Source organism: Myiozetetes cayanensis, unplaced genomic scaffold (genome assembly GCF_022539395.1).
Source record: "Myiozetetes cayanensis isolate MyiCay16 unplaced genomic scaffold, myiCay2020 scf4, whole genome shotgun sequence".
In the NCBI taxonomy this organism is placed as follows: Eukaryota; Metazoa; Chordata; class Aves; order Passeriformes; family Tyrannidae; genus Myiozetetes; species Myiozetetes cayanensis.
This window is the reverse complement of record NW_026087631.1, coordinates 43,948,016-43,967,519: the sequence shown is the minus strand read 5'-3', so window position 1 is coordinate 43,967,519 and position 19,504 is coordinate 43,948,016. Positions and strand designations below refer to the sequence as shown.

At 34.4% G+C, this 19,504-nt stretch overlaps 1 long non-coding RNA gene across 1 annotated transcript in view; it reads left to right on the top strand.

The window, feature by feature from the left end:
- LOC126646900 (uncharacterized) overlaps window positions 1-19,301 on the top strand; it is a 58,474-nt gene extending 39,173 nt beyond the window's left edge. The window contains exons 4-5 of the long non-coding RNA XR_007630453.1: window positions 15,444-15,522; window positions 16,531-19,301. This is a non-coding gene — a long non-coding RNA (uncharacterized LOC126646900). The remainder of the gene's footprint in view (window positions 1-15,443; window positions 15,523-16,530) is intronic.
- The last annotated feature ends 203 nt before the right edge of the window (window positions 19,302-19,504 follow it).

Sequence of the window (19,504 nt, the reverse complement as noted above, 5' to 3'; positions counted from 1 at the left end):
TGGAGTTGGAATATATATTCAGAGGTCTGTGGACAGCCTCGACAAAATGTGAAGTTTGAACAGTTGTGCTTGTCTCAAACCAGCTGGTACAAAGAAGAGAGGAAATGATTTAACCATTACATGTTATATTCAGTATCAAAGCTAGAGTATTCAGACAAAATAAAATTTCCAGTTTTGTTAAATAGATGAATGTTAAAACCAAGAGTTGATTAGTATTTTTGAAAGGTAATATTCTTATATATTTTCCAAAGAATTTGGCTCTGTTGAAATACTGAAAAAAGCAAAAGGGGATTTTTCAGAAGGCATTGAGAAATTTTAAATAAGACTGTTGTTAGGTTTTTTGTTTACTTGTTTTAAAGTAGCATGCTAAAGTTTCAATTCTGTTTTGTTCTTTTTCATTAAAAACTCTTAAATTTGATGGTGGGTTTAAACTAGTTTATTGATAGGAGAAACGAAAAGCCATTTTATTTATTTATTTATTCATATAGAAGATACCATTAAAAAATGGATTTACTATTATATTTTGCCTTGGGAAATGCCATCTTTTCAGGGTTTGACCAGAGTATCTAGCTGCAAATTCTTAGCCAACTTTTGTCTGCATTTTAGCAAGATGAAAACTTGAATCTGCTTTCTCCTGTATTGTAGGCACACTGAGAAATTATGAGATAATGTTCCTTCCATGTATACCATAATGAAAAGAAAAACTCAGCTAACTCATGGTAAGCAGTAACAAAACTGCAGCAGCAACATTCACGCTCTCCCCTAATGCCTGGGCCTCCTGTTAAACCTGAAACATTGTCTTCCTTCATTGTGATTCTGCTAGAAACTTCATATTTTGGCATCCGCAAGGGTAAAAGAGGCTCGTTATAGACATAGGCAAACAGCTGAGAAGATATACCTTAGACACAGAGCCACATTTAAGAAAATAAAAAAGAACTCTCACTAAGACAGGAAGAAAAGGAGTGCACCATTTCCATGGCAAACAGCATGATGTTCCTTTGGCAGAAGTGACCTTGGTAGAGTGTTTTCTGTCTTTCCTCTCTATTTGTATGGTTTTTTTCCTGAATGTGTTGTACTATGAGAAATGGCTAATGCCTTTTTGTACTATATTTTTAATCCTTATATATATTCAGAATCAGACTGGTTTGCCTTTGGATCAGTAAAACTTCTTTTTTTCCCCCCCCATTTCCATGAACACTGTAACTGTATATCTATGTGAGGATCTTCTACTTAATGTTCATTTGCAATAGAGTTGACTGAGTTGCAGTCCATTTAATCTTTTATAGTCTCCCACACAGCACTGAGGTAGTTTCTGGAGGAACCCAGAGACAGTAGGTTTCACAAAAGAGTATCTTAGTGCCTCCTGAGTGTGACATTATAGCTCTTCTATGGTATGTCCTTTCAGGCCTTGCTTAAGGCTCTCCTCAGTCACCTAGCATATTTATGGAGGAGAGGGATTAAATCCCAGGTAAGAGGTAGACCTAGCTCAGGGAGTACGGAAAATTTAAAACTCATTGTTTTCTTGGTTACTCCATCAACAAAAATAAAACTGATTTGCTTTCCTTTACTAGTACATTTTAATGGGATTTTAAGTTCCTAGATGTTAAACTGCCTGGTAGGAAGGCAGCGAAGGACCTTTGCTGTATATGAATTTTTTTTGCTTAAATGAGAACTCCTTTGATGTAAATGTAGAAAGAATTAATCAGCAAATACCATGTTGGATATGCCACTCTATTTAAAAGTAGTATCTGAGTGAGCGAACCACCTTATAGTACCAGGTTGTGTTGCTTCCGTAACAACTTCAAGTAGGATGAAAGATTTCTGCATATAGCAAAACTGAAGGTAGTAATGAAAATCACATTCCTATGTGCCCACAGGCTGAAAAGGTTGAATTCAACTCCATTTCCACACTCTGTAATAAGATTGGATTGAAAGGATCAAATAACAAGCTAGGTTTGAGACAGGAATTGCAAGTCTATTTGCAATGCTGTGTCTGGGTGAATTAATAGCCATGGGAGGTTTCAATGTGCATCTCATTAATTTGGAGATTTAATAAGGTGTTTCTCATGGTCTCACATAGAGGACTTTCTACTGGATAAGTTGTCTTTTGTGGATTTTATTATAAGGAAAACTATTCCATGCCTGACTATGAGACAATTCAGTAGGGTATTAAATGACCTCTATCTTTTTGCCTTGTCTCATATACAACTCCATTAATTTCAAATGCACTGGCAGTCCCAAAGAAACCAATGGTCCTTGTTAGAGGCGCTTACAGAAGTAGTGTCTAAAAGGGCTTTTTGTATTCCCGAGATGTTACACAAATGTAAGACATCATGCTACTGCAAGAAAAAACATTGATGAGATATAAGAATCCTTACTGCAATAGATTTCACCTAGTTCTGTTTAGTTATCTTACTACAATGAACTCTTTTTTTGAGTATCTGGCTATGAGTTTTTCAGTATGGTGACAGATATGTTAATGAAGCAGCATCACAGATGTATGAAAGAGAGGTAAAATAGTACGAAGAGGTCTACAGGCATCTCAGTTTTTTCTCACCAGTGATGACTAAAAACTGGCAAGAAAAGAATTTTCTTTAAAGATCTAACGGAAAATAGGTTAAAATGCTGGTAGCAGTTTTAGTTCATTAAAGGCTGTAGAAAACCAAAAGAATTTCCCATACCTTGTGTAAGTTCAGAAAGTATTATGGAACAGATCTATAATGCAAACCTTGTAGAAGTGGAACAGCAACATAACGCATTTCTGTTTTGTTTTTGTTCTGTCTTCAGGTCAAAATCTGAGTGTAGCTGCACTGCCCAAGAAGCTTGTCTGTATGGACAGAGATCATATATGCCATGTGCAGCATGACCTCTTGTCTCTTCACGCTCTCTGGAACAGTCAAGGCAGAACAGGGAAGGGACAAGGTGATTTGGGGCTTGGGTGGAACTGAAATTCAGTTATGTGTTTGTTCTAGCCCTAACTTCGTTCTAAAAACTGGCCTGAAAATTTTACCTTTAATTATGCCTATCTGAGCTCTTTGATGTTAAAGATGGGTTACTCTCATTCTCCTTACTTGTCATACTGTGAGTAAGCATCACTAAATTGGGTAGAAAGATGCAGACCTTTCAGGAAACCCAGACACGAAGTAAATAGCTTTCTCCAGCCCTTGAAAGTACATGGAATTGATCTGTTTGTTGTACAATCCCCAAGCCCCAGGCTATGGATAAAATTTCTTAGAAGAGAGGCAAAGTAAATCAATTTTGTTCTGTTGCTGGGGTAAAGTTGGTCAATAGTTGATATTTTAAAGCACCTCCATCAACAATTTATGAGATTTATTCAGTTTATGCGAAAGAGCACTCCATAATCATCACTACACAGCGATGGCCCAACAGGGTGTTGCTAACTGGATATCATTTAATAAAAGTTTTTCAAGTGCTCAGCATGCTTTCATCAGAGGGTGATTTTTGTTTTTATCCTTGTTTTGTATGAACATTAGGAGGTAATCAAGAAGTTATAAAAGTTGATGATTTATGAAGCTTTTGAAGCGGTGGGTGAAATTGTAGGCTAGATATAATGCTCATATTGATCACACTGTTGGTAAAAGCATGATAAGAGTGTTGACTGAAAGTACTATTAAAATAAATTTCATGCCAGGTTGTTAAATAGAGATTTAGTATTATTTTAATACCTTGATTTTGATTAATACTGGTCATGGTCGGCACTGGGCTGTATTGTGTTGATAGGGCCAGAAACCTCACAAATATTGCCATATTCCCACTGTGTTTTCAGAACTGGAAAAGTAGTTACATAGTTACCAAATCTCTCTTGCACCAGCTCTTCAATTTCTTGTATTTCCAGCAGTAATCTTTCGAAATCTTTGTTCCAAGGTCATGGTTTCATCCCAGTCTGCTCCTTTAGTAACTCTTTACTTTGTCGATAGTCTCTTTTTTTATACAATTCTTCTTTTTCTTCTTTTTGCATATCTCATATTCTGAAACTACTGTGATCATTGCCTAGTTTGTTCCAGTTTTGAAAGCACAAAGGAGAACCAAGTCACAATTTTTCTTTTTGCATATGTAGTCCCATACCTGTTAATTCTGATCATACATTGTGCACCATTCTAAAAGATTTAAAAGAACTTGATTTTAAATCTATAGAAGTATCTCTAATTCAGTCCTTCTTTTTAGGTCGTTTCTCTCCCTTTATTATGCTTCTTTTTTTTTTTTTATTTCTAGCTACTTCAGTTCTGAAGATAGTCTCAGAATTTAGAACACTTTTTCTGATAAATCGCCACAAAAAAACCCCCAACAATATAGAAGAAAATTTTGGCCAGATCTTCTGTTCTTATTTTGATACATTTAATCTTTATATCTCCTTCCTCTACTTTATTTACATTCTGTTTCACTACATCCAGTTGAAGAGCTGGTATCTTCATATCAATGCCTTTTCAATCTTCTAATTGTTATTTAGATGAATAAATGCATAGAACCCCAAAGTTTGGAAAACAATCCAGTGCTATCCTTTAGCACTGCTCAGCTTCCCTCTCTGTCTTTTTAATGTCCAGAATTTTCTGTCTTTGTTTTTCTTGGTGCTCGCCATCATTTTTCAGATAAAAATACTGATTCACATCCTTTTGGAATGAGATCTGTGGTTTTTTTTGTCTCCTTCATTTTCTCACACATCTGATGTACACATCACAATCTAGCCATGGTATGAGAAAGTCCAAACCTGTTATGAAAAAACCTGCAAAATCCATTTTATATGGTAGAATTGTATTTTTAAATTAAACAAAGATATGTAACAAAAATCACTTTTCAAGGACCTTATCTGAGAACACAGCTGCCTTGGTTTGTATTTGTGGGTGATCATCTGAGGCACCGTACAGATCTCTACAGGAGGTGCCATATTTCTCTTGGACACTTCTCTTCTTATACTCCCTCAACTAATCTACACAAGTTATTTATGTTTATCTTAGCATGTTTTCTGTTTCATACATAAGTAAATTGAGTAAGAATCCCTAGAATAAGATTTTCAATATCATAAAACCAATATGAAAAGGATTTACTCTTTTAAGGCTAGACTGGATATCTTTTTATTTTTCTACAATCTTCTTTTGACATTAATTTTATTATTTTTAACTCTTCAGAATAATTTCAGAAGCTCATTCACTGATATGAATAAAACAGCATTCACTAGTGTTAGTTATTGTGTTCCTAAACAAATGTCTTAAGAGTAAAATTGTTGAAAAAACACAGTGCAATTGCTGTAAGTTTTTTTTCAAATTGATCTCAAAAAAATTGATGTTAATAGAAATTTCTTCATTATTCATACAGCCAAAGATATCAAGGTACCGGTGGCAAAATCTTGGCATGCCAAGAAATGCTGTCAAATCTGTATGTAATTTTCAACCAGCCTGAAAATGTGACGAATTATCTCTAGAGTATTTCTGAAACTGGGAGATTCTATCACACAGTGGAAGGATTTTCCAAACTAATAGCTGTTGATATGTCTCTTTTCAAAGGTTTGATTCCAAATACCACAGAAGAATTGATTATATGTGTTATATATGTTATATATACAGAAGTTATATCAGAAAATAAAACTAGACTAAATTTGTGACAGAAGAGTAAAAATAATATTGATGTTTGTTGCTGTTACACTTGTAAATATATTGTATTTATATTTATATTTAAATATTATATTTATATATTTCTCAAAGCACATAGAGTAGTAAAGAAAATAAAAAGTAATTTAGATCAATAAAGACATAGGTCAGTAAAGGTCTAGATTTCTGAGAAAAGCTAATAAATGTTACTCCAATAATTAAAAGACTAAGTTACTTGTTCAACTATCTGTACTTTTTAAAATGCTTATCTTAGCTATGTTTGCCGAAATTTGACATAGCAATATTCTTATTCCTTCTTCCACAATGAAGAAATAATAGTGAAGAGGAATTAAACTTGCAGAGACAGTAGATGTTCTGGTGTTTGTTAGGTGCATGCACGCACTGTCAATTTGAGAACAAGGGAGTTGTGAATTTAAAAAGGAAGAGTGATTAAAACCTTGACTTTTCTGTGAGACATAAAACAAAAGGTTAAGAAGAATAAGAAAAAATTGCTCTAGATGTTAAACATTAGGAGAAATTGTCAAAAAGAATACAAAGGATCAGGGAATTTTTGGCTTAAGAAGGACCTTACATAATATTCACATATGTGAACTTTAAATGGTCGTCTATATTTGTAGGCGTTAGATAAGTATGCAATTCTTTGAAAACTCTGCTAAGCATTATGGGAGTTCTCCATATTTTCATTCATGACATAAAGGATAACAATATTGATAAGTCTAATTTTTAAAAAAAAACCCACCAAAACTGGGAAAGAAGACTATATAGTTGTTAGACTTCTTTGTTTGTTTATTTCTAAAAAAATTAATTAAACCATCCTGTATTAATTAACTATGCCTTGCCTGATGAATCGCTGGTCAGGTTTGAACTTTACAGGTAGAATACTCTGTCTGGAAGATGCACTATGTTCTTTTCATAAAGGTCCTTATTCTCACCTGGACAGATGTGAAAATCTTTTGAGGTATGTTAGAAAATTAGAAGAAACTTTTCCATATTTATGTGCTAGACACTGGTCTTTTTCAGCACTGATACCCACATGATACAAACTAGAAAGAACAGCTCTGTTGAAGTCTGTGGAGCAAATCAATCAATACTGGTTAAGAATTTTGTCCCCAGTACGTGTTTTGATGGGAAGGTAGAAAAGAGACTCTTAACTGTCATGCACTGAGAAACATCGTGTGTCTTACTGGGTCAGGCTAAAGACTGCCCTTTGGAAAAAAAAAAATCACTGCCTCTTGGCTAAGGAAAGGGATTGTGCAGTTTTGAGTACAAACAATAGAGCCTTTGAACTAAGGATATGCAGGCATGGAACTGTTTATTTACATGGAAAAATGACCCACTTCTCTAGGAACATGACCCAATTTAATCTACTAGAAAAAAATTGAAAAGCTATTTGACCTAAATTTTCTGAAGCAAAAGGTGTGTGGAAAACAGAGAAATGTCCATAGAGTTCATGAAGCAGCTTCATTTACAGGTCATTTGCTCCATGTGTCAGACAGATTGTGTTTCTTATAACAGGCTGTGATTAGGATTACCTGAAAACTTCCACAGAGCTTTGATCTGTCATATCACTCTTTTGCAGCTGTCTTAGGGATGCAACTACACTGTAAACATTGATATCTCAAAGTCTCAGGACAGGCTAAGATAACATTTGGTGAGAATGAAGTACCTTCATCAGACAGATGTGCAGAGGCAGGAAGACCTGATTGTTGAACTGTCAGATCTGAGATAATTTAGTTAAAGATTAATCTCAGTATGGTTGTCCTCAGAGCTCAGTATAAAATGCCACTTCTTTTAGAAATAGGTAGAAAAATTATAATTTGATTAGTTCAGATGGTTAGTATGGTGAAAATCTCATATGCCTACTTGATCTGAAGAAATTTATGGTCCCTTTTCCATTCAGGAGTCTTTCCTGGGAACAAAATTCCTTTGACTTTGACCTATTTCTTCTTCTCTACATATCCGTCAATGTACTGAATCATCAGAGGCAGTAAAAACTGGGTCACTGCAGAAGTATTTATTCACTATATTTCAGTGGCATGTCTTTCCATGCACTCTCCTCCATGTGCATGCCAATTCCGCAGTTTTAGACAACTGTATGGGTAGTTTGTGGTATTCCAATCATGCCGGTATTTTTACTGAAAGACCAGATATTATCCATTCATCTTCTCATATAAATCAAAAGCTGGAATGCTTGTGAATGCTTGATGAAACCTTCTTCCCTGTCTCAACAAAACTGCAAATGCGAAAAGACTAATAGCTGCTGCTTCATACTCTTTTGCTTGCAGAATTATGAAGAGACCAATAATTCAGAACAAAGAACAGTAACAGTACAGGCACACTGTCACAGAATAATCTGAATTGGAAGAAACCCACAAGGATCACGAAGTCCAGCTTTAAGTGAATGGCTTATTGAGAGATTGAACCCACAACCTTAGTGTTATTAGCAGCTGGCTCTAACCAGATGAACTAGTAGCTTGCTCATTGAGATAGCAGCATCCAGAAAAGGTAGTTTGAAATTGTAACATTTTGTCACACTGAGATCAGTAAAATCATTTGAGATGTGAGACACTTCATCATTCATCAATTCACTCTTCGTCAATTTCAGCATTCACTTGATTTCTCATTGGACAAGTATAGACAATGTGTGACAAATAGGAGAATGGATTTTTTAATTAATACATTTGTTAGTTTGTTATTTTGTAGGTATTTTATCACCTCTCTCTGATCCCTTGTACTGCCTCTGTATGGGCAACAAAAAGTCCCATGTGAAGTTAGGATGAAACTGAAAGATGCTGGAAAGGAAAATAAGACTGGAGAATACCCTGAAAGGATATGGTGACAAGAGGCAAGCTGATACTACAGCATTTTATTAGGTCCCAGTAATCCTAATTTTCTTGATAATTTAACTTACTACAGATAATTTATCTTACTACAGATAATTCTTGTGGTGTCATAAAACTTCAGCTTTAACAGATTGATTTAGTGGTATCAATGCTAGGATTTTTACTGCTATTGTGGTATACAAACTTATAACTGTTGTTTTGTTGAAGGTATATAATAGGATATAGCAGTAGGCTAGAGAGCAACGTATTCACACTCTGCATAAACCTCAGTTTTCTCTACTTCCTTTACCAGACACACTGTGTGGTTCATTCAGCCACTGAACTTAGCTTTACATAGGTACATAAATACTATTATCTGACATGTATAAGGCTTGAGCTGGCCTTTCCAGTTACCCCTACTCAACTCTCTCTGTATTGCAGACACTCTAATAAAAGTCAAATCAGTCTAGTAGGATTGGCAGAAGAAGATAGCAGTTATCTCAAATACAAAAGTGCAGCAGAACATATTTCTGCCAGCCCAGGTGTGCATATATCATAAGTAATGAGGACTTATGAATATCATCATATCAAATTAATTCCTTCCATTTGAAAAGATTTTCAGATACAAAATAACTTCCAGTATCTACCCAATCTGTCCAACTAAAATGCTTCCTTATTCTGAAGAGATAATTATCTAGCAATATCAATTTTGACAGGGATTCTCTACAGACAAATGATTTTTTAGTGAATTGAAGTTGGTAATTTTCACATGGAGGGTTTAATGTCCCTAAAATAATCAGAACTCTCAAATTAGTGTTTGGAATTATTTGGTTGTTTTCTTCACAATACTCATCTTCAAGTTTTCCACTTTCATGTTTGCCCTTGTACTAAGTGTGGTGCTAAGCACTACTTAAATGTCACAATGACAGATTTACAGCCTTGATTACCCATAGCTTTCTTAGTCATCAACAACATGCATTTGAATATGAACCTTTCACAACAGACTCATCTTATTTACAGACAGCATGTGGCTTACCATGGCCTTTTTAATCTTATGCAGGAGTTTAACATTAGAAAACAGAGCTAATCAAGTAAAGATAAGAGCACTACCAGATATTATACAGTTGGAAATATTTAATTGAAGTTCAGGACAGAAATTACTGGAGTATCAGGTTGTTGAGACTAAGAAAGTTTTTGGTTTTTAAAGGAATACCTTAAAATTATTCTTTTAGCCAATCTAACTACTTAAAAAATGTGTTCAAAATTTCCTCTGACAAACACTACAGAAAAAATGAGCCCTGTGCTTTTAGAGGAGTTTCGTATCAAAAAAGGATTATCAGAAGTACATGACTAACAAAAACCTCCATCTTCAAGTTCACCAGCAGGTCTGTCTTACTTTCCTCTCCTGTTCCCCTGCCTGCGCTTCTGTGTGAATGGAGGTTTGCACTACTACAACTGCTACACGTTATGAATGAAGAAAATGTTTTATGAGCATATTTGATGTCATACATAATGGTACAGTTATTACTTTTGTTTTCTATTAATTATATTTTAAATCAGTGTTATTTCTATACACTAAATAGATGTTTTTTGCCTACTACACACTTCCAATGTATACATTTTAAAATTCAGGTATGTTTATTTAATTGCTATTGACTTTTTTTATTATTGAAAAATTATCTTTTTTTTTTTCTTTGAAGAGCATCTATGGTTTAGAAAGTATTAGTCAATAGAATGTACTTTTCATTAATTTATTTTAAAATATTTCTTGTGTTTATTTGCCACCGAATTCTCCTCAAATTCCTCTCTGAAATATTTAATTAAATGTAGCTCCAGCAAGTGAAGCATAGAAGGTGTTTTTTAGGAGAAAAAAATTGATTTATGCATGTACTAAGTGCTTCTGGAATAGAGTTTGCAGATTCAATCTTACAGGGCTGCACAATTTCTTACAGAGCTGTGATTCAGCCCCTGGCTTGAGAGTAAGGAATGAAATAAAAAATAAAAAAAAAAAGATCATTCTCCCGCTATATAGACAAAAGCTAAAAAGTAAATTAATATTTATCATGTTTTCCAAATTATTTTCTAAATCTGATAACATCTTTAATAGACATAATATCATGGCTGCTTAATATCTTTTTTTTTCCATTGTTGCTTTAGTGTCTTATTTTTTGCCAAGTCCTCATTCCAGGAGTGCCCAAATATTACCACTTAGCATGGAAGTGTGGCAAATTCCCAGTTCACTATTTGAGAAGTGAAGTAGAAGCTGCAGTAGTCTTACTGCCTTCATCTTGCTTACTTTGTTTCAAGTCCTCTGCCTTTCCTCCTGCTGAATGAAACCTTGGCTTGCATTCCTCTACTTAAAATAACCTCCTGTCTTCTGGTGATTAGTGAAGCAGGTTTTGTTCTCCTTTTTTTTTTTGGAGCTGCAGCCTCCCTGAGCATTTAATCATCAACATCCATTGCTCACAACTTTTCCATGCAGAAGTTTGCTGCCTCTAGCATGGGGGGTATTTTTTGAACATTGCAGCTTTCACTCAGCAGAGTCACACATCCCATCTCAGTCTTCAAAGTCAGTTTTGATACAGCTGTTCATCCCAAATTTGGCTTGTTCAAGTTTATTTTCCTGAAGTACTTCTTCCAAGAACTGGTCATTCCAGACTCTTATCCCAAGGTTTTCCTCTCCAAAATTATTTTTTGCCAAATCCTGGTTCCAGGACAGAGCACAGAAAATTAACAATTCTGATCCTTGTTTACTTGGGAGGAAATGAGATCCTTTCCCCAGATTCCATCTGGCAGAAGAGGTGCTTTAGAACCAAGAAATTTCCTTCATTGTTTGATGGCCCAACCAGCAGGTTATGTGAGAGAAAAAAAATTAAAAATGAACTGTCTTTCTCCTTTCCAGTCAGCCTCACTATCATCCTACACCTCTTTTTGCTTTTGGCAGCTCTCCCAGAATGCTGGGTTGAAAGCAGAAAGAAACCACACTGATTCTGTGGTTTTCAGAAGAGACCAAGGCTCCTTATTACATATTTCATGCAGCTGTGCTTTCTTGGCTATCTCTCTCACTTCCCCCATTAAATCCCAGTCTTTTTACTCCATTAGCACATATGGTTTTCTAAGATGATCAGGTCAATGACTAATTGTACACACTTGTTAAAGGGGATCATTTTGGAGGTGCTTTACAGTGAAGTGGTCTGGTTCATTTTGGGTGTTTTTGGAATACAGAATTGCTAGTCTTGACACTGGAAAGAATAGGTGCTTTTATTTTATGTCTCCTTGAATATTGGTAGGCAGTTTTTCATGCCAAAATGCAGTAATTTATCAATATCTAAACAGTATAAATCATGCTAAATACCTTTAAATATGTTCACTTTCAGTAAATCTGTACTTTCTTTTGAGTTCTGGTAAGGAAATTATGGAGATATGGATGCCATCTCTGTGTCTGTATATATATGTTTGAAAGTATGTATTTCCATACCTATGTATATACAGAGGAAGAAATGATGCTTTAGTTTATTTTTTCCAAAATATATGCAATTATGATAACTCACAACCAATGTGTAATCCAAGTTTTATTTGTATTGTAAAGGTAAAAAAAGACGGGTGGTCAGATCTGTCCATTTACATTGCAGCAATTTCACACCTCTTAATAGATTTTAGGAGAAACAGAGATATTTTACAAAGATAAATGTTTAGCTTCAGAAATATTTTGGAAAAAATAATTAATTGGACAATATAAGCCCACATTTGCATTAGGAAAAATGTATATGCTATTGAAGGTTAATGAAATAAAGGTTTAGATTTATATTTTCCTGTGATAGTATTTTAATTTTTTTTCATAATTACCCTGTTCGTACAAAGGAGACAAGTGATCACCCTGCATTTGGAGATGCTCAGGAAGCAACTGAAATGTATTAAAGGAACCTCTTGCCCTCTGAATTATCAGAGCTGGTTCTTGGTGTAGATCTGAAGATTCCATAAAAGCGAAATGCTTTCCTTCTGGTAATTGTAAACATGGGTTTTAGAAAGGAGAAGTCACCCAACTTTAGAGATTGAGGAATTGTTATTATGACTTAATGTCACAGGCTTTCATACAAAGATTGAAATGGCTCTCCCTGTCCAGATGGCTGCCCTCATCTCATCTCATCTCATCCCTACATTCCAGTCCCTTGTGTGTGCAGGTGTCAGTTCAATTATATTTCCTGACACCTGATAGCTGTGTTTAGCTGTGGTTTCTAGATCACAGATATTTCAATGGATACAGTGAAAATTGTAGGGAAGTGATAGCAGCAATTTTATTTATACTCAAATTTTGCATTATAGATGTAAGGAAAACACTTTTGCTTTGAAACCTACTGTGCTATGAGAAACAGCAAAACAGAGAATAAGAAAGACAGAGTTTGTAGTGGTGAACATGTGGCATAGGTTCTTTCTATACCATAGAGAATGGACTCTGCCTCATGCAGCAGCAGCAGTTTGAGCAGTACTGTAAGAAAGCTCCATGCCGGAAAAAACAGTAACTACTGCACCGTAACTCAGATGTTTGGGGTTGTGCAATTTTAGCAATCTTGCAAGGTTCATAACTTTTCTTAATTCCAGACATGCTTAGAGAAGTAACTAAGGACTTTACAGAGCTAATTGTCCATCCTGAATCTGTCTTGAAAGAATCATAAAAGGATGCACCTGAGATTTGTTTAATTTGCCTAATTCTCTCCCCGTTTCATCGACTAGTGTGGTAGTTCATCTCATCCCTCTTCCTAGGTAGCCTCTAGTATGGGCATGGATCTCCCAGTATCACTTCTATCTTTGTGTTTTTGAGAATGCTAAAATTCACTTCAACATGTGGCTCTTATATATTTCATCTTGAGGATGTGACATGGCAGCATTCCAGCACTGGCTAAAAAGATAGCGTGAAAATGAAAACCAAGATATTACAGCAAAGCTCTGCATTCTTCTTTGGTGTAGGATTTCTTGACCCTGTGATATACCAGGGAAGATACCCTTCTTTGGATTCAGGCTGCCATTTCTGTGCAGCTGTGCTCTGACATGAATTTGTGGAAGGTTATATGAACTGTGGGTGAACTTTTGGTTACTTTGCTGCTGAAAATTTTTCTTCATCACAAAATCCTCAATTAAGTTTTGGTTCATAAATGCCGCATAGTAGCAATGAAGTGGTTACTGGACTCAGCTATATATGTTAATTACATATGAAGTTCAATAGTGTTACATTTTTAATGGGTTAGAACATTGTTACAGTAGAAAGGAAACAAGTACCTTACTTTCATTTATACTATGACGGTCTGAAGAGTTCGGAAGAAATTTTTCTCCCCTCATGTAATTATCTAGTTACATTAAAAGGGTGAAAGGGGATTTGATTTCCACTGAAATCTTAGGTGCTAGCCTCTATTGGAAATATGATGATGACTAGATTAGATGAAGTAGCAGTCTACGTTAGGATGGAGACACGATTATTCACGAATTTTAAGACCCAGAAGGGACCATTATGATAATTCAGCCTGACCTCCTGCATAACATAAGCCGTATAATTTCACACAGTAATTCTTGTGCTGAGCTCCTAACACATTCCTGTGCATTAGTAGAACAGGCCTGAAGCCTTACTTTAGCGCAGAGCAGAATGTGGAAGTCAATAAGAGAGAAGAATATTTTAGTCCTTTCTCTGTCCCACTGGAAACAATGATAATTTCACCTGAGTGCATAACAAAGGACAGTCAATAAAAGTTTTAAGAGCACAGGTCCATATTAATATCCTGAAATATGAATGCTGTAGAAGGTATACTACAAAGTTTAACATAGTAGTTCATGTTAAAATGCTAAAGAACATTATAGAATATTACAGCTTAGACTAACTGTAAATGACTCATCAACATTTCTGAATTTTTTTTTCTGTATCACCTTTAACATCAGGAGGAAAGCTAGAGCACAGTTGGTTTATATGGTGATGGAGAAGGCAGTGTGTTCCAAAATTCTTTAGTTTTGATGACTTCCTTTTAAATCTTTGTTAGTCTGGTTTTCAGTTACTGTGCAATTCAGCCTTCATTGCAATGTTAAAATATGAATTGTAAAAAGACCAGATTCTTTGTTTCAGGTGCAACAGATCATCTATATCAGCCATTCTGTTCGTAATCACTTCTCTCCTAAGTTCTGTATTCAAGTTGTTTAGAAAGAACTGGGGGAAGATGTGTGGGAGGGGAGATGTTTGTTTTTCTTGTCCTCTATCCTAGTTTTTTTTTGTTGTTGTTTTATTTTGGGTTTTGTTGTTGTTGTTTGGGGTTTTTTTTTTTGGTTTTTTTTTTTTGTTGTTCTTTTGCTTTTTTTTTCATTTTGGATTTTGTCCCCACTATGTATTGTTTTACCTGGAAAGTAAACACCAACTGATTGTTTTCACTTTTACTTGACAGACAGTTTCCTTTCTATTTCTCAATTGCTCCTGTTCTGTGTTTATGTGTTTTCAGATGTTTGAAGCATAAAGAAAACACATATTCCTCTTTTTACATGTACGTCTTTTTATTTAAACCGTATGGAAAATGCTACGGTGTGTTCACAGTGTGCCATTTTTTTAAAAATGCATACATACTTGTATTTAAATACCTTTTGATCAATATACTCAGATAAAGAGATCTCAAAAATACCCCGAATATATGACCTGAGATACTGATTTCAGAATAAAATACAAAAGATAAAATGGAGTATACAGTGTTTTTATTTATTTTTCCACTTTTTGAATAGCCCCTATAGAAACTACACCATCTAAATTAAAGTAGTAGGATTTAATCTGCTGTATCATTAGTTTTGAACATGTTCTTTTTTCAAACATTGTTGTTCTGCTGCTATGTAACTATTTGTCACATGTGCCAGGACAGCCTGTATCTAAACTTTACTCAAACATGAGCAGAATGAAAGAGAGATTTGGCAGATTGACACATAGTCCTGACACATTGTTTCAGCACCTATACTTCTCTAACATCAAAATTTGCAGGTGTGGATCAGCTCCACTGATGTGACCAGATTGTAAGCAAGTCTGCAGACATGACAGAGGAAAGTCATCGAGTTTGGAGGTAAGTTAAAGTTTTAGGCATGATGAACGTATATATTTTAGAAAATGGACTGCTCTTTTAAGCAGGTATTCTCAGCTTACAAGCTGAGTACCTCAGGCAGCTCACCAGGAGAATTCGTTCCAAAAGTTTATTTCCTGACAAATTTTGAAATCTGATATAGACCATACAGGAGATATCAGTGATGTTAACCTTCTCTCAGCTGCTGTCTTTCCTGGATCATTGCTCTACTCCTTTACATTGTTGAACAAGCACAGAGTAAATAAAATGCATATTAATTGTGCCATATATCATTAAATGAACCAAATTCTTCTATTAACTAGACTAAAATTGCACTGTCAAGCCTGTAGATCTGTGTAATATGAGCATAGGACTTGAGAATAAGTCCTAGAAGGATGAGTATGTTCCACTGAGGCCTATCATCATGTAATTACAAATTTAAGAATGGTTCTATTATTATTTTTATATTTTTTCGTTTTCCTTAATTCATATAACTGTAAGGATGAAAGAAATGCTAATTACAAAAGTAATTACTCTCATGACCTAACAACAAGGTACCTTATCTTCATGATAAAAAAGTTATTTCTTTCTGATTTTTCTGATTTTACTATTCCTGACAGAAGTAACCATAAAGAAAGGCAATCACTTAATTTTTTGATGTATTTTTTTATCTCCTCATCAATGGATGTTCTTATCTCTGCAAATGAACTCAATTTTGAGCTGAATAATTTCCAATTTTGTTCTCACTCTTATAATCTGTGCAGTGCTAGTTACCAAAAGGAAATATACCAGTGCGCTGAGACAATGAAACTGAGGTTAGCCTGTGTGAATATTGTAGATATTTCAAGATATTTCCTACAATTCAGTATAATTAGGCTCCTGCTGGCACATTGTCTGTCCTCAAGTGATTCTCTACTTTGAAATGAAACAGGCAAAACTGCCATGAACTAAAGGAGCATTGGGTTTCTTGAATGATGAGAAAGGAATCTTTATTTTTCTTATTTTTTTCAGATGCTCCTCTCTACCATCAGAAAAAGTCATCTCCTGTGTGCCTGCATTGTTCACGTATCAGAGATTTAGTCAGAAAACTCAGTGTAACAGATGGCTGGAGACCTTAGACTGCATGAGATGAGTTTTAAGAAAGGCCAGTCTGGGCCAGAACACCGAAAGATAAAAGTTATAAAGTGTAATAGTACTGGAAAACAAAGAAGAGGGATATAGTCTATAGAATATAAGTATAATCTGATGCAAATGCAACAATAAAAAATAAGAAAAGAGGATTAATGAAATTTTTTAGTACAAGAATAAGAGAAAATGAGGCGGAAAGGTAAACCTTCAAAGATTGGAAAAAAAAAATTTACTAAAAAGTGAAGGTTGAATTTATATTTGTTATCATTTACATTGATTTATTAATAAAAAATTTAAAAAGTGGAAAGAAAAGTATGTGAAAGGTGCACAAGGTTTTAAAATTACTTTTTTCAGCATTTGCTCAAAAGCAGTTTCCTCCTAGTTTAATTACACTTTGAAATCTCAAACTTTGTTAGTAATATAACATCCATATTTAGGCATCATGGTTCACTGTTAGGAAAAGGTGAATTTTAAATCATGTAGTATATATCCTAATTTGCTTAATGTGTTTTTATCTCTTATGATCATATCATCTCTGATTCAATTAGCTCAGTGGTGACTCCTCAGTTTTACTGCAATAGGATTTCTCTATCTGGCATATCTGATATGCAGAGGAGTTACCTCCTGTCATTTCATTCAGAGATAGATGGAAATGCTAATTTTCTAGGGAGGAAATCTTTGTCTGCAGATTTATTAGTAATATGACTCCAAATCATCTTACAGGTGTTTTTCAGTGGTGAGGTTAGACTCCATTTCAATCTGATAAGGCATTCCTAATAAGAGGAAATTAAGTCAGTACTTGCAGAAAGAATAAAGTGCCATATGTCCTGACTTTTCATAATGATCATTAAATCCCAGAAGGATATGTACACAGGACAGGCAGTTCTGAGAAAACAAAGAAAGTCTTCGTAAAGCAGTTACAGTTTTCTAACAGCTAATTAGGATCAAGATATTAAGTATGCTGGTTAATATGAGAAGAGAAAAAAATCGTGCCTGTAAGCAGAGGGTTCTACAAACTGATCCCTTCTCCAGTAGTGGGAAGTTTATTTTTATGCATGAGCGTAACCAAGTATGATACAAATTAGAACATTTTAAAATATAATCTGGAAAAAAAAGGGAATTTTTGTCCCATGCTATGTAATCACACTCCCCTCTACAAAATTTTTATAAAGATTTCCATCCACTTTAAAAAATTAGATTAAAATAGATTAAAGTTTTACAAGTCTTACAAACCTTATTTGTAAGCAGTGTGACATAAGCAGTTCAGGCACTGTAAGTCACCTATTACTTAAATGTGAAGAACGAAATATTCCAAGTATATCTAAGAATTTCATACTTATTTCATATTTATGAAATTATAAACCACAAAGGCATTGACATTGGTGTCAATGTGAGATTTCTACAAGGTTTTAATGTTACCTATATATGTGATCAGATTCTGTTGTCTTTTAGTGACATATCTATGAAATAGAGAATCACTTTTCTCAAGTGACTCTCCCTTACCGCAGCCAGTGTTCAGCCAGTGTGTTTTATATAATATTTGTATACATGTTACAGTTTAATATTAAAAGAACTATTAGAAATCTGTGCTTTGAAATGCAATTTAGTTTTGCTGTTTATATTGATAACTGAAAAATGGTACTGTATTTCAACCTAGTAACAATTTATAAAGGAGTAGAAAGAAAATGGAAATATACATTTTAGGGAAACTCAATTCCACTGCATACTCCAAAGCAGTACAAAATTGTGCATTGTGGAAAAATTTTTAGTACAGGTAAATATAAAAACCCTACAAACACTGGGAATATTTTTTTCACATTTCTGTGAAGCACAGACTGCAAATGTGGCATAAATATAACTTGAAAAGTGTAAAGGCAAACTTCAAAACTCAATGATTTTAGTTTTAAGCAAGAGTAAAATTTGCCAACACAAACATTAAAAAACCCCAAATATGCTATGAAAATATACAGGCAACTGTGTTAATCCATTTTGTGAGGCTAAAGGCTATTGTAGATGCTTAAACTCAGAGAAAGTTACTCAGAAGCATAGGAAAACACAGTAGTTCTCTGAAAGAAAAACGCCTTCCCTTCTTTTTGGAAGACCCGTTTTTCTCTTGGAAAATAAACCATGTATTTTAAAGAGGCATAATGGTGCTATTTATCTTTAATTTATTTTATTATGAAAACACTATTTGGAGAGAGATTTATTAACAAAAAAATCACATTTTCTTCCCCCTAATTAGCTCTAACAACAAATTAAAGTTTATAGTCTCCAGGAAAGTACAGTGTATATGTGAATCAGGATGATCAAGTGGTGCAATTATTTTTTCTATTTAGATCATTACTTATTTCTAGTTTAGATTCAAATTTTGAAAACTTTCTAGTTAGAATTGTATGTGACAGAAATAATTTTTTAGAGCTTTTATACTCTCATCACCATTGAATAATCAAGCAGTTTAATGAGGTCTTCAGCACTGGAATGTCTAATTTTAAATTTGAAGAGAAGAGAATTGTATTTACACTGGTCATGAGCCTCTGGAAGAGAATTTAGACCTTGATAATTTTTTAGTCAACAAAAAATGAAATAAATCAATTAAAAACTTTTGACTATGAAACTCTGGCTTTGGGTCATTCCCAGCACCATCTTGTGTGGACTCCAGAAATTGCATTATGAAGAGGCTTAAAAACAGACTGACATTTCATGTGTTCAATTAGATGTGCTTGTAGAGAAAAAAATTAAGTATTCCCAGTACTGTAGGAAAACTGTCAATTCTTGTTCACACTTCTCTCAAACTTTGAAATGATTGTCTCTTTCTAAATAATTTTTTTTTCTCCCCAAAAGGCAGAAGTACTGTAAA